The sequence below is a fragment of the Lissotriton vulgaris genome, chromosome 3_1, assembly GCF_964263255.1.
Source record: "Lissotriton vulgaris chromosome 3_1, aLisVul1.2, whole genome shotgun sequence".
NCBI classification, from domain to species: domain Eukaryota; kingdom Metazoa; phylum Chordata; class Amphibia; order Caudata; family Salamandridae; genus Lissotriton; species Lissotriton vulgaris.
The window spans coordinates 1,451,809,557-1,451,834,070 of record NC_141689.1 but is presented as its reverse complement, the minus strand read 5'-3'; positions in this window follow the sequence as shown (position 1 = coordinate 1,451,834,070).

The following is a 24,514-nucleotide window of genomic DNA, read 5'->3' as shown; positions in this document are numbered from 1 at the left end:
TGTGATAGGTGCCTACAATGCTAAGAATTGTCTGCAGCATCTCTGCACTGGTATTTTTCTGTGAGTGCCTCTATAAACCAACAATGACCTATGCTAGAGCCAATGGTATACTTCCAAGCATAACCTCATATTCTTACTAATGCTTACATATATTTACTCATTCTCACTCGCTCTACTTCATTTGAACTCATTCAATCTCACTCACTCTCACTCACTCTTACTCTCACTCATTCTAGCTCTTTCACACTGATTCTTAGTCATTCTTACTCAGACCCATTCATACTTTCTCACTCACTCACACTCATGTACAATCATTCATACTCTTATTGCTTAATTCCCACTCACTTATTCTCAGTGAAACTCACTCACTCTGTCTCATTCCTCCGAACACACATTATCTTAGAATCTCGTTTACTCATATTTTATCACTTACTCACAATCACTTCTACTCACTGTTACTCTCACTCACCTTACAATCACTCATTGTTGCTCACTGTCACTCATTCTCACTCATACGGCCTGATTACGAAGTGAACAATAAGGGAACCGCCGTCGTAGTGGCGTCAGATTCACCATTGCCCAGTTGGCAGTCTGACTGCTGTATAACAATGTTGGCGGTCTGTTGAAGGAAAGACTGCCGGAATCGCGCCTACGCTGCCAGCTATTCACAGACCACTACGACAGTGGTAGTGTGAGGGCAGCTGTCAAATGGTGGTACAGACAAGGGGACCACCGTCAGGATTACGAGTTTCCTTTCCGTTGAGTCGACCATGGTGGTAAGACCGTCTGCTTTGAGTCAGCCAAATCGAAGGATTTGAGGTGCATACTCTCCCATTTCCTTATCTTCTCTTTAGTCTCCCACGTGGATCCCTTCCTTCAGGACCCCCCTGCACAGCAGCAACTTGACCCGAAAGAAAGTGACCCCGTTGTTGCCGAAATCCAAGTTTCTTTGGACATTTCACCCATTCACTGTACTGGGCACATATGGTCTGGACTCCAGCAATGGGAAAGTACTCGGACTGGGTATTGTATCACATTTGTAATCCATATGTGTACATTTGACACTTGTGCAGTCAAAATACACACACCTGCATCAACACATATGAAAAAATATCCACTGTCATCAGTAACAACGCCACGACTCCAGCGGTGACATTGTAATGCAGAGGGCGGGAGACCACCAACACAGTGGTCTTCTTGGGACCACTGCTGCGTGGTCTTGTGGTAAGACAGCCGAACACGCAATCAGGCCAATAGCCCCAGACACTAGCCTCACACTCATTCTTATTCATTCATCCACTCACTGCTGGTGCAGTCACTGTAACTCTGACTCATTCATTGGCAATCAGCCTGACTCACTGCAATACTCGTTTTCGCTTACCACCTGTCACCGACTCTCACCAACATCCTTTCCCTCACACAAACATGCTCACATGTAAAGATGCATGCTCTTCATCTCTCCCAAATTGGTTTAGATTGGATTGGGAAAAGTAAATACAACCCCTTTAGTGTCCAATACTTTCCCTAAATTGACTTATATTGGAGTTGGAATAGTAAATGTAACACCTTTGGTGTACAACGCCTTCCCCCAGTATTGTTAGATTGGAGTGGGAGTAGTAAATGTCACCTTTTTAGTGTCGATGAACTTTTTACTATAATTTGTGTTATTTTATTTCTATTGTTAGTCATTACAAATATAATTTTAAAAAGGTATGTTTGTATACATTAGTATCATTGATTACATTGTTTTATATAAAAAAGACATCACATTGTTATCCTTTATTTATTTTTTTCAAACGTTAATAATTATATATTTAAAACATTTGAATTACATTTATTGCATGTAAAAAGCAAACATTTCTATAAAATTAAGTAAAGAAAACATTTCTTTTTACTTGTTATAATTTGTTGTTGTTAATTATATTAACTTAGGGCTCGATTACAATGTCGTTAGGAAAGCATTCCCATCGAATCGTTTCCGGAATGCTTTCAGAACGACTCGGATCGGGGGAGTACGACCAATCGATTTGGATGCACTATGATACATCCGGATACGATTCAGTCAGACTCCCATTGATTTCAATGGGAGCCTGTGATCTGAAAGTAAACATAGGCTCCCTTTGAAAATAGGGGTGGTTGGCGAAAGTCGTGCACCCCTTAGCGGGCACCCCATGGTGCCTGTCACACTATGCGTGCATGGGAAGGGGAGACCCATGGGTATCCCCACAGGCCCAATTCTGAGGGACCTGGGTGAAAGAAGGACCGGTACGGGCCCCTGAAGTCTGATTCCCACAGTCGTTTAGGTCATCGTACTCGTTCATTCGGAAACCACCTCCATTGGGCTGTACGATTTGGCTCCGAATGACGCAGGCTGCCTGGATCTCGTTCTGAACCAATTCGGAAAGCCCAGTTGGCTCCCTTGCATCGTAATTTGGTCGGAAACAAGACTTCCGAATCAGATTTGAACTAATTGAATGCCGTTTGGAGCCTTTGCTAATGGGATCATAATTGGCCCCTTAGTAGTGTATTCAAATTCTATTTTACATTCTTTAACAGTTTATTAACATTTTTTAAACTTTTTTAATATAATTGTTTTCAGTATTGTTTAATCTTATGTTTTTAAGTATATATTAAATAATTGCATATATCTTATGTTATTATTTAATTTACACTTTATACATTTAAAACATTTTTATAACAATATGATTTGCTGTGTTTTACATGTTAATGCTTTTTAACGTTTTGTATACATTTATTCAACATTTTCACTATATTACTCATTTAGTTCTATGTTTCGATAGACTTATTTTATTGCTTCATTAGCTGCCATGATTTTTTACCACTATCTTGTATCCTGTAATCTATTTCTGTTCTTTTTTGTCCATTTTCTTGAAACCTGGTCGCAGTAAGGTGCTGCTGTTCATCGGAATAGGTAGCTTATTTTTAAGGATTTTGTAAGGGTTTTGAGGGTAGGGGGACTTAGAGGGAGGTCTAGAAGGTAGTTGTAGTGTTTTTTGTGTGTTTGTTGTATATTTAGTTGCATTGCTGTTATGGCTTTTTAGTAGTTTGCAGGTTCTGTAAACTATTTAGATAATGTTTTGTTAGATTAAGATATATTAGTTATTTTTTGATGATCAACTGTTCTGCATATGTGTTTTTGGGAATGTAATGTGTTTTTGCGAGTAGGTTGTTTCTATTATGTTACAGGTTTTTGTCTACAATTGTGTGCTATGGCCATTGGGAGTTTATAGGATTTTTTTTAAAGGAAATAATTTTGGTTTACAGTAAACCAATGCTCTTTTTAATTTTGATTTCCTTCATATCGGTGTTCCTGAAGTGTTTATGTTTTTAATGCACCTTTTCTGGTTTTTTATGGTTCCTACGTACTTATGATTGTTTTGACAGAATTGTATTGGATATGTTTCATTTTTGCCTTTTTTGGAGGCTTTACGAACAATATTTTCCCTATTTTTGGATGATCACTATTTTTTAATACTTGTAAACAGAAAGATCTGCAGCTACAGAACAGTAAGTATTATTTTTGTTGTGTGGTAAATGTAATTTTAAAATGTTTGTGTTAATATTATGTGATTAATATGTGAAATTGTTTTTGTGTTGTAATTATTTATGTGATGGACTGAATTTGTATTTTAATTTTTTGTTGGTGATTATTAAATTGTACTTTAAATAATTGATAAATAGTTGTATTATATCAGTCTTTATTATTATTGATATTTTAATTGCTTTTTGACTGATATAATAAAATCTACCTATATGTCCTGCTGAGTCACAAACAACCAGAGAGAATGGTCTCCGAAGGCTGCAAAGAGGCTTTGCTCATGCAGGGGCACCCTCTCACTTAAAACCCAGCACTCTGCCTTCAGGATTGATAAGGCCTGCTGAAGGGGTGACTTATACGTTTTAAGTGTAGGGACCTATAGATAGAGTGTGTGTTGGACTTGGCCCTTCTGGCAGGTTCACCCCTAAACTTTTTGCTTTTAATAGTGACCCAGAGTACGTTCTAAGGGTACCCCTCGCAGGAGGTGGAGGAACCCTAGGAGAAGAGGTAGGGGGAGGAGAGCCTTCCCTGAGACTCCTGGTCCGCCTGAGGTTTTAGACCCTAGGCTGGAGAACCAGTGGTAGTCTAGTCCTGTTCTGCAGACAGGAAGAGTGGAGAATAGCTACTATGTGCCAGGGGTTACTACCCCCCACTCTATGACTAGGCAGGAACCGGTGGCACCTGGGTGGCCTAGGGCCTGGTCCTGGCCGCGGACAGCTCGGGAGTACCAGTGGGGTAGCCTAGTTGGTCCAGACAGTGTTTTGAGAAGGAATCCCATGGGTTCACCGTGGCGTAGAACAGGAGGGTGTCCCTGCAGTTGTGGGCCCACGTCCGTGTTCTATCGCCCCAAGCAGGGAAGTCCATCACGGTGGTGATTGGTCTCCCCTGCGTTTTGCTGGAAGGGGGTTGTGTTGGTAAGATAAGATAAGATAAAGATTTATTGCACAGTTAATAAAAACTCACAATTATTAAAACTAGCAAATTTGTAAGACAATCTCTAACTAAAGTGTTTGTAATTAAAATAACAGGTGAGTTCTCCTTGATAGTTAATAAAACACGTTTTGGTATGCTGCTATCCATTGTGGCGACTGGATGCTAACAGTTTTTTGTATTAAGCAGTGCTTCCAGTTGGCCCGGCAGCTGATTCTTTTAGTCTATTAGCCACAATGTCAAAGAATTTTGTTGTTCTACAGTTTAACTGGGTTTCACCAGGGTTAAAGCAAAGCATCACAGCCTGCCTGCAGCTAGTTATTCCCTTCTTAATCCATAGGGGCCGAAGCAGGTAGCGTCTTATGTCCAGAGGTTTTGTGCAGATGCAGATTATGTGCGTCAAATCCTCTTTTCCAATAGAGCAGAGTCGGCAGCAGTTTGCTGCGTTTTCTCTTTTCCAGGGTGCTAAGTGAGGCATTATCGGTATATTACCAAGACGCTTATTAAGGAACTTATTTTTTGTTTTCTGTGTAAGAGCCGTTGTTAAATACTGTTGTGGCTTGAGAGCTGTGTAGCCTTCCATTACCACCCATCCATGTGCTCTCTTAGCAAGAGTTGATTTGTCCTCGATAGATGAGACCATCTTGGTGACCTTCGATACCATTTCTTTAAAAGTCTTGGGATCAGTTGCTGACTCCCATAAGTTTCTTAGTCCTAGGGTCTCCAATGATTTCATTAGATATTTTCTTGCTGGTGAATTTTCTCTAATGGATAGTTCAGTCCACAGGTGGATGTTAAGGGATCCATACTCTGTGTCTCTGATTTTCCGCCAGCTTTTAATGTGTGCGCCTCTTCTCTCCACCGTTTGTTTCTGCAGCCCAAATTCAAGGCGGATTTGGGCAGGTGAGGTGTAAGTGGGCAGATGGAATATTGCCCTGTAGGCTCGACTGATGGTGTTATCTAATGTCGTTGCGTCTTTACCACGCATGGGTTCGCTGCCGTAGGTGAGCATTGGCTGTAGGCGAGCTCTTATTACCTGTAGGAGGGGAACCAGTGTCCAGTCAGGAAGAGCCTTCTGCAACGGCTTTATCGACAGATGGAATGTCGTGCCCTTCCGCCGGATAGCCTCAAGTTGTTGTTTAAATGAGCCATTGCTATCTAGTATGACGCCTAAGTTTTTGTAGGAGGTTACCTGCTCTAACTTCTGTCCAATCAATAGCCATGTAAAGTTCCGTTTTCTGTGGTGGTTAATTATCATGATTTTTGTTTTGTTTAGGTTAATTGTCAGTGAGTAAATTAGTTTTGTCCAACAGGTGTTGGAGGCCTATAGGGGACCGGCTAATGAGAACTAAATCGTCTGCATAAAGAAGATTTGACAATGTGGTGTTGCCCAGCCGTGGACCGTGAGATTTAACTGCATCTAGCTCTCCGGGGAGATCTGCAAGGAAGAGGTTGAACAGCATTGGGGCTAGAACGCAGCCTTGTTTCAGTCCTTTGCTGGTCCCAATTTCTCTTGAAGGGTGTGTCCCAAGTCCCAGTTTTATCCTGACCCAGGTGTTACTATATAGCAGTATTAACTGCTGTAGGAGTGGGCCTGGGATACCCCAAACGCTCAGTTTCTGCCAGAGTTTGTGACGGTTTACGCGATCGAATGCAGCGCTATAATCGATGAAACACAGACACAGAGAAGTCTTGCTGGCTTTTGCCGTATCTGCCAGGAGGGTTAGCGCCATGATGTTCGTCGTAGTGCCCTGACCACTGCGAAATCCAGTTTGGGTTGCTGGGATGATATTCTTTGCGGTTGCCCAAGCTGTCAGATCTTCTAGGATGAGGCCTGCGTAGTACTTTGCCTCTGTATCCATCAAAGCTATGAGGCGATAGCTGCTTGGGTCGTTCCTGGGGGCCTTTTTGTAAATCGGACTTATTATCGAGCCTCTCCAGGATGTCGGTGTTGTTGTTATTTCCCATATTTTGAGAAAGACCGGTGCCAAGGTGCTGCTCCAGTAGCCAGCGTCATTTTTGTACAGTATTGGCGGGATCCCATTTGGGCCAGGAGCCCCCTCGAGTTTGCCTTTTAGGATTTTTTTCTTGATCCTATCTGCTATTTTTAGGTGTGGGTTAATCTCTGTGTCTGCTGTTAAGTTGGTGGCTAATTTTGAGTCTGTGCACGTGTTTGAGTTGTGGTGCGGAGAAGATTTCCTTTTATAGGCTGAGGTCTCGTTTTTTCCGGGTGTACCGAGATGTTTGAAGTTCTGGTCAGCGTCGTCTGACCAGTCTCCCCCTCTGGGGCTATTTGTTTTTGAGTCAGCTGCATTAAAGTGTGCAAATAGGTAATTGGTCCTGTCAGATTCAGATATGTTAGAGTCAATGCCCTTGTGGTCTGGCTGTTGAAGAGAGTGGATTATTTTCCAGAAGCTGGAGCTATTCTTCTGTTTTGAGCTATGGACATTTTTTATCCATTGATCTTCAATTTGTTGTCTTTTTAATTCCCAGATCATCTATTTTAGTTGTCTTTTTAGAGTCCGAAGCTCCTTTTGAGTGCCTTCATTGTTGGGCTCATTTCGGAGCTGTTTCAATTTCTTTTTTATTTCGCGTTTTATGCTTTTTATCTCTGGTGTTGTACTTTTTCCATGTGAAGACCAAATGGTGGTCCCTTTGTAGGTTTTCAGCTCAGTAGCATGTTTGGCTCCCAGTTCTGTTGTAAAGCCTTCCCAGGCGTCTAGCGGATTTTTGTTTGAGCAGGATGCCCGTTGCATGATTGTTTTTGCACTATTTGATAGTTCCTCAATCTCTGTGGTCTTACACCTTATTCGTTTGTAATTGGCAGTGTATTCTGTACCAATGTTACAATTGACCATGATTTTATTCTCGCTAGACACGCCTAATGTGGCTTCTAAAGGCTGGTGATCGCTTGAAGCACTTTCCCCGATCTTGAATGAAGTGATTTTTCCATACAGCGGGAGTGTCATCAGCATGTAGTCAAGGTGAGAAGTTGTACTCTTGGAGAAGTGTGTTGGTGCTGGTGGGATGTTGTCTTTAAATCACCCGTTAAGGACTCTAAGGTTTAGCTGCTCAAGGTCTTTCAGTAGTTCGATTGAGGTTTTTATGTGTTTGTTGGGAAACGGAGTTGTTTGGCTTGGGATAACCCAAACGGTGTCCATTTCCTTGGTCATTTCGTCTACTGGTTTTATTACAAACAGGTGAAGGTTAAAATCTGAAGATTGTGTTGGACTTGGCCCTTCTGGCAGGTTCACCACTAAACTTTTTGCTTTTAATAGTGACCTGGTGATGGTGATTTTTGGGTTCTGTGCACTTTCACTGTGTCCCAGTGGAAAGTGCGTGCGTACTTTGAGTGCGTAGAGTAAGGTTGGCCTGCCCTCCCATAGGAATGCATGGGGAATGTATGTGTCCCTGGTCGATCCGGATGCGTGGGGTGTACAGGCTCGAGTCTGGTATGTGCAGACTCGTGTGATTGAATGCTGCGAAATGATGTATGTGGCTTGTATGTGTCTGGTGTGGAAGTGCCATTTCTAGACATGGCTGTGCGTGTGCTGTAAAGGTACTGACGTGTGATTGGCTGGAGCTGGCTGGGATGCCAGGCTCCATGAGTCATGATGCGTCTGCCCGGTGGTGAGTGTTGAGATTAGCATGCTGATGGCTGGGGAGGAGTGCACCTGGTTCCTGAATAGAGCTGGGCTTTCCCCACACAATGCTGTCTCCGCCCCCTGTGGTGCGTCTAACGACCCTAGCCCTGCCAGTGAATAGAGTGAGGGGCTGAGCACATCAAGAGTGCTCACCAACCAGCTGCGACTGGTTTTCCCCCTCACCCTGTGCCAGAACACAGGATTTAGTAGTATAAGAAGGGGCTGTGTCCCCTAACAAAATGTTCTTTTCCTGACCTTACTGAGGGGGGGGCTGCTGCTGCTGCTGCTGGGCACCAGGAGAGACCGCCACTTGGGATCACCTCCCTGCCTGGAGGGACCAGTGAGCTGGCCCCTGGGCCCAGCCTTGACCCCCCCATCTTGCTGCATTTTCCAGGAGGACTGGTGCTGACCTTTATTGCTCATAGCGCTTGGGAGCGCTGTATTTCAGGAAGCACTTGATTTTCACATACAGCAGGAAGCGCTGTAATTGCTGTTATAGTGCTTGGGAGCGCTGCTTTATTGTCCCCAAACAAGTGCTGGGAGCGCTCTATTTAACTTTAAGGCCGGTGCCCACCCGGCATTTCTAAACCCTGCATTTTCTTCGTGATTTTCCCTGACTTGGGCCTCAGCAGCGCGACCAGAGCCGAGAGGGGAGGCTCGTCAGGGAGGCCGCGCTGCCATTGGCTGCTGAGTCAGCTTATTACCAGAGACAGAGAGGGGCAGGACATCCCTCCCCCACCACAGCCCGGAACCGGGACAGGAAGCCAGGCAAAAATGCTTGAAACTCTTCACTCCTGAGGCGGAAGCCGGGAGGAAAGAGGTACGTTGTTTATACTGTGTTCTGGCTGACTGTCGATTTTAGACTTTTAGCTTTTAAAAAATTTGTATTTTGGCTGACAGTCGATTTTAAGACTTTTAGCTTGAAAAATTGTGTGATTACTCACTTGTGCACGCGTTCGGTAACCGCTGACCACAGACCCCTGCTGGCCCCCCCGCAGCCGATTAAGGCGCTGCTATGGGGCAGAAAACCAAGCAAACAGCCGCCATCTTGGGGGAGGTGTGAGGGGAGCGCTCCTGCTACCTGGCCACTCCCACCCTCGTCCACTCTGCTTCAAATGTCCGGCCCTCACAGGAGGCGCAGCGGACGGGTGCAGCGGGCACGCCGGAAGCGCGCCAAAGGCAAGCCCGTCTGTCCCCGTCCGTGACCAACCGGGGCCAGGCGCAGGAACCCCTGCAGGTTTTTGCTTCTGTAAGCACTACAGCTCCGTAGAACTTAGAAACTTATGTCCTTCCTTAGGAAATATCTTCCTGCACAGTTTAAACATTACGGAGGGAGAAAAGAAGTGTGCACACTGCTCCTTTAAAGTCAATGGACAACTCGGGTCTAGACATAAAAGTAAGATACTTAATCTTGCCCTTCTAAACTGTCGCTCCCTAGGAAAACACAAGATGGAGGTACATGACTACCTAATGGATGGTCAGGTGGATGCCTTATTCCTTACGGAGACGTGGCTGAATACCGCATCGGCTCCAGACATACTGGCGGCCCTCCCACCGGGATATGACATCAAGAGAATAGACAGGCTAAAGGGGAAGGGGGGAGGAATTGCCATAATACACAAACAAGATCTGGTTTGCACTTTAGAGGGAAAGGATCTTGCTAACAGTGAAACAGGGTTCTTCTCTATCTCAGTGCACCAGGGGTACTGTATCAAGGGCTTCCTGATATATCGCCCCCCGGGACCTGGAGCCAGTTTTGCCACCCAACTGATGGAAACCCTCACGCTCTCCGCTCTCAAACACGAGAGACTCCTTCTCCTAGGGGACCTAAACTATCATTTTGACGACCCTAGGAACACTGAAGCTCAGGAAATCAAACAGGAGATAGCCAGCATACAGATGCTGCTCAAATCAGAAAGACCCACACACTGTCAGGGCCATCTCCTAGATCCTATTTACGCTAATTGGGACATCCTAACCATAGAGCCCCCAACCCCTATTATCTGGTCAGACCATTTCTTAGTCACTTTCCGGGTGGCGGTCCCGGAAAATTGACCTCAGAATGAACCTCGCTCCGCTAATAAACGTAGGAAATGGGCAAAATTCTCCACGGAGACTTTTAATAAAATCATAACATCAGGATGCCCCCCGAGGGCGAAGAAATAGAATCCGCCTGCACAGAATTGAATCGACGACTCCTAAAGGCGCTAGACTGCACAGCGCCATGGATTCAAAAGGCTCCGGCGAGGAGATCCAAATCCGACCCCTGGTTCAACACCGAACTACGAGAACAAAAAGCGAAATGTAAAAGCTTAGAGAGAAAATGGCGGAAGTATTACTCCAAGATAGAGAGAGCTGAATATAAGAATAGTTTAAAGATATACCACGCTCTAATCCGGAAAACTAGAAAATCCTACTTCTGCACCAGAATCAAAGACGCGGACAATTCCATGAAGGAAATGTTCCTAGTCTATAGGGAACTCTCTGATCTCACCCCACTAGCAGCCCCTATGATTGGATAGGCTAAAACCTGCCATTTAATAGCAAAGTTATTTGCTAGCAAAGTAAACAAAATCTACGCTGGCTTCCCAGACACATCCAGAGTAGGTGATGGGGGGGGGGCAGAAAATACTTTGAATATACAGGAGAATAACTGCCTCTCGGCATTTCTTGTGCCTTCTCAGGAAACAATATGCCACATAGCAAGTAGCATCAAATCAGGCTCACCGAGTGATCCAGCAACCCCAAAAAGACTCCATGGCAGCATAACCACCCTGGATCCATATATTAGTCATCTCCTTGCTCTCTCCTTTAAAACAGGACAAGTGTCAGATACGCTCCACAGGATCCGGATGATGATTATAAGGCCCACCTCCAAACGTCACAAACACTCCGAAAATATCAACAGAGTATTGGAGCCATTAGGTGAGGGGTAAATGTAAAATAATAAACAGGGAAGGAAAGGAAGGGGTCAGCTGGGAAAGAGATGTACCTGGAACGACAAAACATACAGGAATAAGAACACCATTCATCCAGCAATTCAATCACCAAATGTACTTCCCTAATAAGTCAAAATACCTGTGTGTATAAGGTTAGACTACTGAAATAGGCTTCTCAGATCCACCTCTTGGCAGTAATGCTTGTAGCCTATATGAAATATAAACATTGTGAGACCATAATCATATATACAACTGAAGCAAGAGAACCTGGTATGATTCCCCCTATCCTACCATTGGTTTGTGGTTTATCTCTTTGTATAAGGGGTTCCTGAGGTGGTCTTCCACCAATGAAGTAGAAATGAACTGTGCTGAGAAAGTATATGAGCGAGTAAGAAGAACCACAGAACACGGTAATGCGTGGGATGCAAGAACCACAGCACTCCGCTCTGTTAAATCCACTGCACTCAAAGAAGTCAGCAAATAACACACAGATACTAAAAATTGAAGGTATACAAAGGAAAGAACAGAATGTTGTTGAATAGAACTATTCCAGAACAATTCCATAAGAGCACAACATCCCAAGAATCAATAGTTCGCTCATACGGCAGCGTGTAGCTGCTACCGCCACCGCGCTCCGCATGCAGATTCTATAAGTTCACACACAACCTAATAGGTCGCTTGTTATGGTTACACGGAGCTGCGACCGCCACCGCGCACCACCTACTCAATGTAGTTGGGGATAAGTAAGTTAAACGTTATCACACACAAAAGTACACGAAGAAACGGCAGCGTGTGGTGCTCCCTACCACTTCGCTCCGCTCTCCGATTTGCCTTCACGACAAAGAACTCAAAAAGGATGTATCTTCTGATACCAATAAGAAACGGCAGCGTGTGGCGATTTACCACTGCGCTCCGCTCTAACGAATACCAAACTTAGGGAAAGGCGCTGCAGTTCCTTCACTGCACGCACCTCGAATACGGCAATGCGTGGCATCAACCACAGCGCTCCGCTCAAAGTCGATCTAAGAAGGGCGGAGAACCGCTCCTACCTTTTCGCCGGTGAATCAGCACGACAGCGCCCCAGGCGTCCTCAACAGCAGAGCGGGGAATTCCATGCTTCGTCTCCGCTCGAATTCCAAACCCAGAATAACACGCAACAGGAAGCGTGCCTCACAGTCTCATATAGCCTCAGCCGAGGCTTCTGGGGATTGTAGTTTTTTCTGCCCTAAATCCAACTTCCATATATTAAGGCCCTCCTAGCAATGCAATGCAGGCGCTTAGACGGATCCTGACAACAAGTCCCTACCTCATGGAAAAAAGAAATTGTCCTTCCCTTGAGGAAAAAGCCTAATATTAGTTTAGAAAAACTGGACAATCTACGACCTATCTCCCCCCTCCCCTACTTTGCAAAAATTGCTGAGAAAGTAGTCAACAAACAACTCTCGGCATTTGCTGAAACCAACGGACTGCTCCACCCCTCACAGTCAGGATTTCAAGCTCTTCACTCGTCCGAGTCGGCCCTGCTGTCTTCAACGGAAGCCCTACGAAGGTATGCAGATGAAGGACAGACGGCGGCACTGATTCTCCTCGACCTCAGTGCCGCTTTTGACACTGTAGCTCATCATACACTGCTACAGTGTCTTAAAAAGAAAGGGGTGAGAGGAAAAGCCTGGGAATGGCTTCAATCATTCCTAACAGACCGAACCTTTCAGGTCGCACAGGGCCAGTTCAGGTCGAAAGAAATAAAACTCAATCAGGGAGTGCCACAAGGCTCCAGCCTTAGCCCCACCCTATTCAATTTGTATGTGGCCCCAGTAGGAGGAATCACAGACACATATGGGGTTGAGATAGTATCGTATGCAGACGATAAGCAACTGATTGTGACCCTAACGCAACCAGAGGAGCAATGCGCTAACAACTTCACGTCTTGCATGCAGAAGGTGGCACTATGGATGCCGGACAACTGCCTCCGCCTTAATGGGAATAAGATGGAGGTATTGATTGTAGGTAAATCCCCATCAGTGTGGACCTCAGCTGGTGGCCAGAAGAACTGGGTGAACTACCCACACCTAGTTATCTAGTAAAGAACTTAGGGGTCTGGCTAGACAAAAACCTATCGTTCGACCACCAAACCAAACAAGTGGCAGGCACCTGTTTTGGGATACTACGGGTCCTTAGGAAAATGCTGGACCTTATGCCCATACCGGTACGCCAGACCCTGGTCCATAGCCTTATAACATCTAGGTTGGACTATGGAAATGTACTGAATCTAGGGGACAGCGTAAAAAGCCTCTCAAGACTACAACGAATACAAAGTGCAACGGCCCGCTTGATCCTACAATTACCCAGAAGAGCATCATCAAAAAAAAGCACTGAAAACCCTTCACTGGCTCCCAATTAGGGAACGGGTGACTTTCAAAGCCCTATGTGTAGGACATCACATCCTTCATGGTAGAGGCCCAAGGTATCATCTGTATGGGCTTCTGAAACAATACGAGCCCACCCGCCAGCTTAGATCATGCGGCACTGGGCAAGTACAGGTACCGAAGGTCAAAACAGCCAGAATGGGTGGAAAATCTTTTAGAGTCATGACCACAAGGATATGGAACCAGCTGCCAGAAAAACTGCGTCTGGAACCCTCTGAGTCTAACTTTCGAAGAGACCTGAAAACAGTCCTCTTCCCCAAAGACTAAGACCGAATCAAAGACCCTGCACGCAATCTGGCCATGAACTCTTGGAAAAAACTGTAGTGATCAGCGCAGGGACAAACTTGCTAGTGTAACCATGCGCTTTACAAAGTACAAATAAATAAATAAAGCCCCGGGAAGACGTGGGCAGGGCCTGGTCAAGCTCCGGGCTCCATGGAGAAAAGAAGCCCAGAGCAGAAAGGAAGCGTGCTGGTTCTCCCCCCCCCCCCCCCGCGGGGCTCTCCCGAGGAATAGAGCCCCGCCCGCCGCCACTACCAGCACCCGGCCCCCAGAAGCAGGACCGGGTGGAGAAGAAACAGAGAGGAGCTGCCTCGTGAGTCCCGGTGAGTGGGGCTTCGTCTTGGTAGTTCTTGGGGGCATTTAGTCAAAGTGGCAGTGGTAATTAGGGCCCCGGGGGCATATCTCTGATTCTGAGTCCCCGCAGTCGGACTCCAACCACGGTGCCATTTGTCCTCAGAGCCCCGAGAGGCTCTAAGCGCACCATTGCCTTTAGGAGTCCCCGGGAGGGGGACTCCAGCTTACCCCGCCAAAGTTGTTCGTAAGCCCCGAGGCTCCGTCAAGGCTGCATTCTGGTTCGAGCCACGAGAGGCTCCGCTGGCATTCTAATTCGAGCCCCGAGAGGCTCAGGAAGAACCGGTGCATTTGCGAGTCCCCAGAGGGGGGACTCTATCAAGGCAACATTTTTGTTGTCAATCAATCAATCAATCAATCAATGACACTTATAAAGCGCGCTACATACCCGTAGGGTCTCAAGGCGCTGGGGGGGGGGGGGGGTGCCGCTACTGCTCGAACAGCCAGGTCTTCAGCTTCTTCCTGAAGGAGAGGTGGTCTTGGGTCAGGCGCAGGTCGGTCGGGAGGGAGTTCCAGGTCTTGGCGGCCAGGTAGGAGAAGGACCTTCCTCCTGTAGTCGCTCTTCGGATGCGGGGGACGGCGGCGAGGGCGTGGTTGGCTGATCGGAGGTGGCGTTTGGGAGCGTAGAAGTTGACTCGGCTGTTGAGGTAGCTCGGGCCTTGGTCGTGTAGGGCTTTGTGTGCATGGGTGAGAAGGCGGAAGGTGATTCTTTTGTTGACGGGGAGCCAGTGAAGGTCTCTCAGATGTCCGGAGATGTGGCTGGTTTGTGGGATGTCGAGGATGAGTCTGGCTGAGGCGTTCTGGATCCGCTGGAGTCTCTTCTGGAGCTTGGCGGTGGTACCGGCGTAGAGGGCGTTGCCGTAGTCCAGTCGGCTGGTGACGAGGGCCTGGGTGACGGTCTTCCTGGTCTCGGTGGGGATCCACCAGAAGATCTTCCGTAGCATGCGTAGGATGTTGAAGCACGCCGAGGAGACGTTGTTGACTTGCCTGGTCATGGAGAGGGAGGAGTCCAGGATGAAGCCCAGGTTGCGTGCATGGTCTGTCGGTTTGGGTGCGGTGCCCAGGGCGGGAGGCCACCAGGAGTCGTCCCAGGCGGAGGGTGAAGAGCCCAGGATGAGGACCTCCGTCTTGTCTGAGTTCAGTTTCAGGCGGCTGGTCGTCATCCACTCGGCTACCTCTTTCATCCCTTCGTGCAGGTTGGCTCTGGCGGCGGTGGGGTCGTTGGTCAGGGAGAGGATCAGCTGGGTGTCGTCGGCGTAGGAGATTATGCTGAGGTTGTGTTTGCGTACGATGGCCGCGAGGGGGCTCATGTAGACGTTGAAGAGGGTGGGGCTCAGGGATGATCCTTGAGGGACGCCGCAGATGACTTCGGAGGCCGGTGGTAGGCGGACTCTCTGTGTTCTTCCGTCGAGGAAGGAGATGATCCATTCCAGCGCCTTGTCCTGGATTCCGATGTTGCTGAGGCGCCGTACTAGGGTGCGGTGGCAGACCGTGTCGAATGCCGCGGAGAGGTCTAGGAGGATGAGGGCCGCTGTTTCTCCATTGTCCATCAGGGCTCGGATGTCATCGGTGGCGGCGATGAGGGCGGTCTCGGTGCTGTGATTGGCTCGGAAGCCGGACTGTGAGGGGTCGAGGGATCCGTTCGTCTCGAGGAAGGCGGCCATCTGCTTGTTGACGGGCTTCTCGATGACTTTGGCTGGAAACGGGAGGAGCGAGATGGGGCGGTAGTTCTTGAGGTCGGTGGGGTCCGCTGTTGGTTTCTTGAGTAGAGCGCTGAGTTCGGCGTGTTTCCAGCTCTCAGGGAAGATGGTGGTGTCGAAGGATGTGTTGATGATGTCTCGCAGGTGGGGTGCGATAACAGCGTCGGCCTTGTTGAAGACGTGGTGAGGGCAGGGGTCGGTCGGTGATCCGGAGTGGATGGAGTTCATCGTGCGGATGGTGTCTTCGGTGCTGATCGGGGTCCAGGCGTGGAGGGTGGTGGTGGGGGGTGGTTGTTCGGTCATGGTGTGCGTTGGTTGGTTGTAGAAGCTGTTGTGTATGTCCGCGATCTTGTTGTGGAAGTATGAAGCGAGGGAGTTGCAGAGGTCTTGCGATGGGGTGATGTCGTTGTTTCCTGCGCTGGGGTTGGAAAGCTCTTTCACGATGTTGAAGAGTTCCTTGCAGTTGTGTGCGTTGTTGTCCAACCGGTCCTTGAATGCTGTTTTCTTGGCGGCGCGGATCAGCTGGTGGTGTTTCCGGGTGGCAAGTTTGAAGGAGGTCCTGTTGTCCGGTGTCGGGTCCTTTCTCCAGGCTTTCTCGAGGGTTCGGCAGTTCTTCTTGGAGCTCTTGAGTTCGTCGGTGAACCATGGAGCCTTCTTGCTGCCGGGTCTGCTAGGCGGGGTCCTCAGTGGGGCGAGTTCGTCCGCGCAGTTGCTGAACCACTTTGTGAGGTTGTCACCTCACGAAGCTCTAAGAGGACCACAGTTGTTGTTTAAGAGCCCCGAAGGGCTCAGGGGCATTGCTTGTTCAGAACCTGTGAGGCTACCACGGAGCCCCATCCTTTTATCTACAGCTGCCCAGCACGTAGTAGGCAGCTGCCACGTTTAGGCCCCTGATATGCAAAAAGTGGTTCTGTCGGATTGTACTCAATCTCTTTGATTTAAACAATTACTTGGCTCACAATTTTCTCATATGTACTTTTTTTCTTGAAAAACATAGAGATACTTTAAAGAAAATGCACACACCAAACATTATTTTTCTTGTCGACAAAGTTGTAATTATTCAATCACTTTGCAAAACATTTGAACTTTTTGGATATTTAAAAAGAAAAAAAAAAAACGGTTGTCCATATACATTGAAAATATAATGACAATAAATAAGTGCTGCAGTGAATAAACGTGATCTGTGACTAATGGTGACTGTTATAGTGATACAGTTTTGTGAAAAATGCAATTAGATACACTGGTCCAGCAATAACTTCAATTTACTCAAACAGTATTGTAAATCATATTTTTCTGTTGAGATGTAGTGAGGACCAATTGGTGGATTAGCGTCGACGTTTCGACCCAGCGGTATAGTGCCTGTTTATTAGCAACCGTTTCGGGTCTTCATCAGGACAAAGAGGGGGACAACCTAAAATTAGATAAAAGGTGCCTGTTTTAGTGATGGGTGTGTGCATGACTCATCCAAATATTGGAGAAGCACGGTGGGGCTCGCTCACCTTAAAGAAGGAGACTGAGGTGTCTTATTCATAACCTCTGTGGGATGATTGTTCTCTCTTTTCTCGAAGCGTGGTATCTGTAGATTATTATCAATCAATACCAACTCTACACATTATTTAAAACAAGGGGAACGGGGGAGGGTTGGACATATGAGTTATCAGTTCACATACCTTCGTAAAAGAATTTATCACCGTCCGGTGACGAATTCGGGTTTGAAGTGCCGCAGCCGCGATCACCTGAACAATGAACATGCCTTAATTAGTCAACTTCCTATCAGCATGGGTAGGAATGAGTGGTGTAACAAAAGGAGGGGTGCGCCAGGTACCCTACCGGTAGCCATGTCACTTATGGTGACCGCACTGTACCAGACTTGTGGTTTGTTTAGTTGAGCACTTACTTGAGGAGCATCACAGCAGACGTCTGTATCTCTCTCCCGTTCTCGAGTCAATGGGTGGAGATCGCGTCTGATTACCTGTTAAAAGCCAATTGCGTAAGCGTGGCGTGCACGTCTGGGGAACACGTCATGTGTGACGTGTAGGGGGTTGTACAAAATTACCTGTTGAAAGCCAATTGCGTCAGCGTGGCGTGCACGTCAGGGGAACAGTCATGTGTGACGTGTAGGGGGTTATACAAAGCTCGGAGGACATGTTCATATGACAGGACTAATTGGAAAACCCATACTGGCCGAGGTAAAACTACTGGTTTGGTGGAAATGGCTCGATTTTAAACAGGACTTTTAATGGGACTATGTCATTTGAGACTTGGACTGTTGGAACTGGAAGTTCTAGCGTGTGGATACCAACATACAAGTTCAGAAATACAGTCTGTACTGGATCAACAAGACATCCAATGATTACACTGTTTAAAAAGAATGTATGATTACCCACATATAGTAAATTATCGTGCAATGCCTAAACTGGGTTACATAACAAGTGTTTGTTTAGAGTCTGCTCATTTGTAAACAAGTTTCTTCCTGGCTATTCAAACCCTGTGCTACAGAGTCTAGGTTATGGATCCAGAGGCACTCTTTGTAGTTCAAAATGGAGGCCATGTCTCCTCCTCTCTGGTGTAGTTCAATTTTTTCCAAAACCCACCATTCCAGCTGTTCATGTGAGTGGTTGGACATGTTGTAGTGTTCTACTAGCGGGGCACCATGGACTTTACACCAGATTCTACTTTGTTGTTGGAGGATCCTGTTCTTTACTCGTTGGGTGGTTTGGCCTACATATAACAGTTGACAGGGGCATTTGATGACATAGATGAGGTTTTGGCTGTTACAGTTTGTGAAGTTGGTCATTGTGTATGTCTTATTTCTGTTGGTGAAAGAATTAACAGTCTTGGTGTATTTGCATGCTTTGCATGCTCCACATCTACGGTGTCCTGTAATTGGTGGTCCTGATGAAGACCCGAAACGGTTGCTAATAAACAGGCACCATACCGCTGGGTCGAAACGTCGACGCTAATCCACCAATTGGTCCTCACTACATCTCAACAGAAAAATATGATTTACAATACTGTTTGAGTAAATTGAAGTTATTGCTGGACCAGTGTATCTAATTGCATTTTTCACGAAACTGTATCACTATAACAGTCACCATTAGTCACAGATCACGTTTATTCACTGCAGCACTAATTTATTGTCATTATATTTTCAATGTATATGGACAACCGTTTTTTTTTTAAATATCCAAAAAAGTACAAATGTTTTGCAAAGTGATTGAATAATTACAACTTTGCGGACAAGAAAAATAACGTTTGGTGTGTGCATTTTCTTTAAAGTATCTCTATGTTTTTCAAGAAAAAAAGTACATATGAGAAAATTGTGAGCCAAGTAATTGTTTAAATCAAAGAGATTGAGTACAATCCGACAGAACCACTTTTTGCATATCACGTAATACCCAGGTTCTGAGGGTCACTGGGTTACCCCATTATAATTAATGGACGTTTAGGCCCCTGACATTGGGACACAGGGCGTCCTAGCCCCAAAAAGGCCAGTTGGCCTAGGGACTGCCACAGGTGGTGGCTCATGTGAATTTCTGCGCAATTGTGTTCTTTTCCTTACACCTCTGAATGTTTTTAGGCATCATCTGTTTTCCTTCCTTACACCGCTGAATGTAGGTTCTGCATCATGTGTTTTCCTTCCCTACACCTCTGAATGTGTTGTGATGCATCATGTGTAATGGGCCTATACCCCTACATGTATTGTGATACTTAGGTGGTTGTTCTTGCTAGTACAGGTGGTGCTAGTGAGTTCCTGGTTCCCTGCGTGACCTGTTCCTAAGGTGGTTAGGGTTGCGTAGGTGGTACTTACCGGTTACCAGTAGTTACTAGTTGTGTGCTTTATGTTCTATTTTGTGCTACAGTGATTTATATTATAAGTTCTAAAAGTGCTGATTCCTGACAGTGGTCCATGTGGCCCTGTCTTGTACATATCCCTTGTAAATTCTGCCCGTGCCTGTTGGCACATTGTAAAGTGTGTTTTTATCTAAAGTGTTTTGGTATAATACAAAGGCTATTTTTACATATAACCTTGTGTGGAGTTTCCTTTGTGGTGGGCCTTGGGTGTTGTTGCTGGGTGCGCGCGCAAACACTTAACCTACATAGCCTCCAAGTTTAGCCTTGCTGCTCGCGTCACGTTACCTAGAGGGTGAGCAGTGGTTATCTTGGCGTGTAACTCCCTTGCCCTGACTTGGGAGTGGTGGTCTCTGACTGACTTTGGCACAAGACCTGGCCAGCCAGGGATCCCATTTCTAACAGTGACCTATATCTAAAGTAAGTGATGCAAGTACCAGTTTACACAGGTTGCAGTAGAAGACCTGTAGTTCCATTTTGCATGGCCTCTCATTGGTGGCATAATACATGCTTCAGCCTCTGGGGTACCTATACCCTGGTTACATGGGTACTATAAACTAGGGACTTATATGGGTATCCCAGTATCCAATCTGGAGTGTATCAAATTACAGGCATAACAATTTAAAGGAGAAAGCAGATAGACTGGGGTCCTGATTAGTAGGATCCCAGTCAGACTAGTCAAAAACAGAGCAACAACAAGCAAAAAGTGGGGGTAAATATAAGAAGCAGATCCTACTTTCTTACACAACCCTCCCAAACGAAAGGAGATAATACTAACCTTGACCAATTGAGTCTTCATTTTCTAAGTGGAAATATCTGGAGAGTCCATCTGCATTGGTGTGGTTACTCACAGGTCTATGTTCCACTGCATAGTCCATCCCCTGTAGGGAAATGAACCACCTCAAAAGTTTGGGGTTTTCACCCTTCATCTGTTTTAGCCATAAGGTGGGCTTATGGTCTATCTGAACAATGAAGTGAGTGCCAAACAAGTATGGCCTCAGCTTCTTCAGAGCCCAAACCACAGCAAAGGCTTCCCTCTCAGTAGATGACCAATGTTTCTCTCTGGGGGTCAGCCTTCTGCTTATAAAAGCTACCGGCTGATCCTGGCCCTCTTCATTCAGTTGGGATAACACAGCCCATACTCCAAATCAGATGCATCAGTTTGATTAATGAATTGTTTGGAAAAGTCAGGACTTTGCAGAATGGGAGCAGTTCACATGGCATGCCTCAGGTCATCAAATGCCTTCTGACAGCTAACTGTCTACTGAATTTTCTTAGGCAATCTTTTAGAGGTTAGATAATTTAAGAGGGTCACTATAGATCCATATCCCTTAATAAGCCTCCAGTGATACCCAGTCAGGCCCAAGAAAACTCTGACCTGAGTCTCGGTAGTTGGAGCAACTAAGTCCATGATGGTCGAGATTTTGCTTTGCAATGGTTGAACCTGGCCTCCACCCACAAGATGACCCAGGTACACAACCTTACTCTGCCCTATCCGGCACTTAGTGGCCTTGATAGTGAGGCCTGCCTTTTGCACATTTCTTAGATGGACCAGGTGATCCTCCCAGGTGGAACTAAAGACAGCAATATCATCAAGTTAAGCTGCACTGTAGTTTTCCAGGCCTGTGAGAACTTTATTCACCAAACTTTGAAATGTGGCAGGTGCATTTTTCAAACCAAGGGCATCACAATAAATTGATAATGTTCACTAGGTGTTCAAAATGCTGTTTTGGGTTTAGCATATTTGGCTAGTCTGATTTGCCAATATCCAGCAGTGAAGTCAAATATGCTCAAGAACTTGGCTTAGGCAAAAGTATCGATGAGCTCATCTGCTGTAGGAATAGGGTGAGCATCAGTCCTAGTGACTGCATTGAGCCCCCTGTAGTCTACACAAAACCTCATTTCCCTTTTACCACCCTGGGTATGAGGTTTGGGTACCAGGACCACTGGACTAGCTCGAGGGCTATCTGAGCGTTTAATGACTCCCAATTCCAGCATCTTTTGGACCTCTGTCCTGATGCAGTCCCTGACATGGTCAGGTTGCCTGTAAATCTTAATTTTAACAGGCAGACTTACACCTATGTCCACTTCATGGGTACACCAAGTTGTCTGACTAGTAGTCAGGGAAGACATACGTCTGTACTGATTGAGGATCTTCCTGCAATCAGTCTGTTTCTGCTCAGTGAGGCTGCCTGCCAAGGCTACTCCATCAACTGAGCCATCATCAGGGTTCTGTGAGAGGAAGTCAGGGAGTGGGTCACTCTCTTCCTCCTGTCCCTCATCAGTAGCCATGAGCAAGCCCATGTCTGCCCATGTCTGCCCTGTCAACTTATGGCATGAGCCTGTTTTATTTATTTATTTAGGTCATTTGTATGGCGCAGCGAATCATCCCCAGGGGGATCTCTCGGCGCGTGAGAGGAGAACAGCCTATTGACAGAGGAACCAGATTAAAAAAGCCAGGTTTTAAGCAGTTTCTTAATTGAAAGAAATTGGAACACGCAAGATGCTCATTGAGGAGAGAGTTCCAATGACTGGGTACCAGATAAGAAAAAGCACCGGCACTATTTTAGTCTTCCTTATTCTCTGAGTACAGAGCAGGTTACGGTTACTGGATCGAAGCTGTTGTACGGGGTAATAAAGATCGATTTTCTCTGGGGAGCCAATGCAGTTGACGGAGGAAAGGGAGAGAGGGGGTTCGGGCAGGCATGTTGAGAGCAAGATGAGATGCCGTGTTTTGAACCACTTGAGGTTTTGCCGCCAAGTCCTCTCTTACTCCCACCAACAAAGAGTTGCCATAATCCAGTCGACTAACTAAGAGTGACTGGATGAGAGTCTTCCTGGCATTTAGGGGGATCCACGGAAAGATCTTTCTGAGCATCCTCATGGTACCAAAACACGTGCCTGACACGGTCTTCACCTACTCTTCTATGGATAATTTGTTGTCGATTTTGATGCCTAGATTCTTAGCCCATTCTCTAGGGGAAGGAAATTCTCCTAATTCTGCTGGCCGCCAATCAGGAGTCCAAATCTCCTTCGCCTTGCCAAACAGTAAGATCTCTGTTTTAGAGGAGTTGTGTTGTATGAAATTCTTCTTCATCCAGCTTGCTATACTGGTCATGCGGTTTATACATTTAGGTTTGGTTACTGAAGGGTTGACCTCAAAGGGAACTATCACCTGTGTGTCATCTGCATAAGATATAGTTTCAAAGCCACAATTCCTAATAATGGCAGCTAAGGGGGCCACATATATATTAAACAAGTTAGGGCTCAAAATTGAGCCTTGTGGGACTCCCTTATCTACCAAAGTGGTTTGTGACACAAAAGAGTCCAACTGGACACTCTGTGTTCTGTCAGACAGATAGTTCTGAATCAGTTTAAGGGCCATGCCACTTACACCAATCTCTCGGTGCCTGTCCAACAGGATGCGATGAGACATGGTGTCAAAGGCAGCCGACAGATCAAGCAGCACTAGCATAACAGGGATATCCCTGTCAAGAGACATTCTTAAAGTGTCGGTGACCTCCAACAGATCAGCCTCCGTGCTATAAGAGGCATAGAAACCCAACTGGGATATGTCCAGTAAGTTATTCTATTCCAAATAACAGGAAAGGTGCCGGTTGACTAGTGTATCCATAATTTTTGAGCAGCAAGGAAGCAGGGAAATCGGTCTAAAATTCTGTAAATCAGTAGGGTCCGCTAATGCCTTTTTAAGAAAAGGTTTAATACGGGTGCATTCCCATTTTCATGGCACCGTTGCTGTGCCTAGTGAGATGTTGCAAACTTCGGCAAGCGCATCAGATAAAATTGGGGTTAGTTCGGACATAACAGCAGGCGGCACCGGGTCTAGCAGGTAGACGGATTTCACCTGTGCTAATACCAATCTTACTTGTTCCCCCGAGATGTTAGGAAAAGATTATAGGCTCGAAGGACAGTGTTTTTCTGGCATAGGGACCTTCACAAGAGCTGCATCTTCAGGCCCAAAGGCGCAATAGATCACGTTCATTTTATGAGTAAGGTGGCACCTTAGATCCTCACATAATTCTTGAGTGGATGGTGAGAGTGGATTGTTGGACCTTGTGTTTGTTAACTCCTTTAGGATAGAAAAGAGCTCCAGAGAGGAGTTCCTATCTTCCATGATGCGAGAACGTGGGTAGAATCGCCTAGCTATGTTACAGCTGTTTAGATAGGCTCTATGAGACACTCGATAGAGCGATTCCTCATGCTCCGATTTGGATTTCCTCCATTTTCTTTCTAACATCCTACATGAAGCCTTTTCTCTCTTGAGAATGTATGAGTACCAGGGGGCAGGAGCTGCCCTCGCCTGGATATTTACCCTCTTTATTGGTGCAATGGAGTCGAGGCCTCAAACCTTTCTAAGGCAATATCACAATTGTCACAGTTCCCAAGTATGGGGGATATAAACCCAACTAAAAGCAGCTGGAGTGACCTTTTCCATGATCTACACAACTCCTTGCGAGTATGTGGAGGGCCGGGCAGTTTCCTCAACACCCAAGACAAGTTTAGCGCCAGGTGATCGGTCCAGCCTAACTTTAGGGGAGGTTCGACAACTAACTCAGGAATGTTGGTGAAAATCAAGTCCAACACATGTCCAACACATGTGTAGGGCTAGTGACTATAGGGCAGAGTTTTTCAAACTGTGGGGCACGGCGCAACACCATCTTAGGGGGAACGCACACTCCACCCAAAAATCTCACCTTAGTTTCACACTGTCCCAATCGATGGAGCACGACGTGCCCCTACTTCGGTAATTTAAAAGACAACCACAAGCATTTCGCTTGCGGTTTCACAGCACAGGAGACTCCGTGCCTCC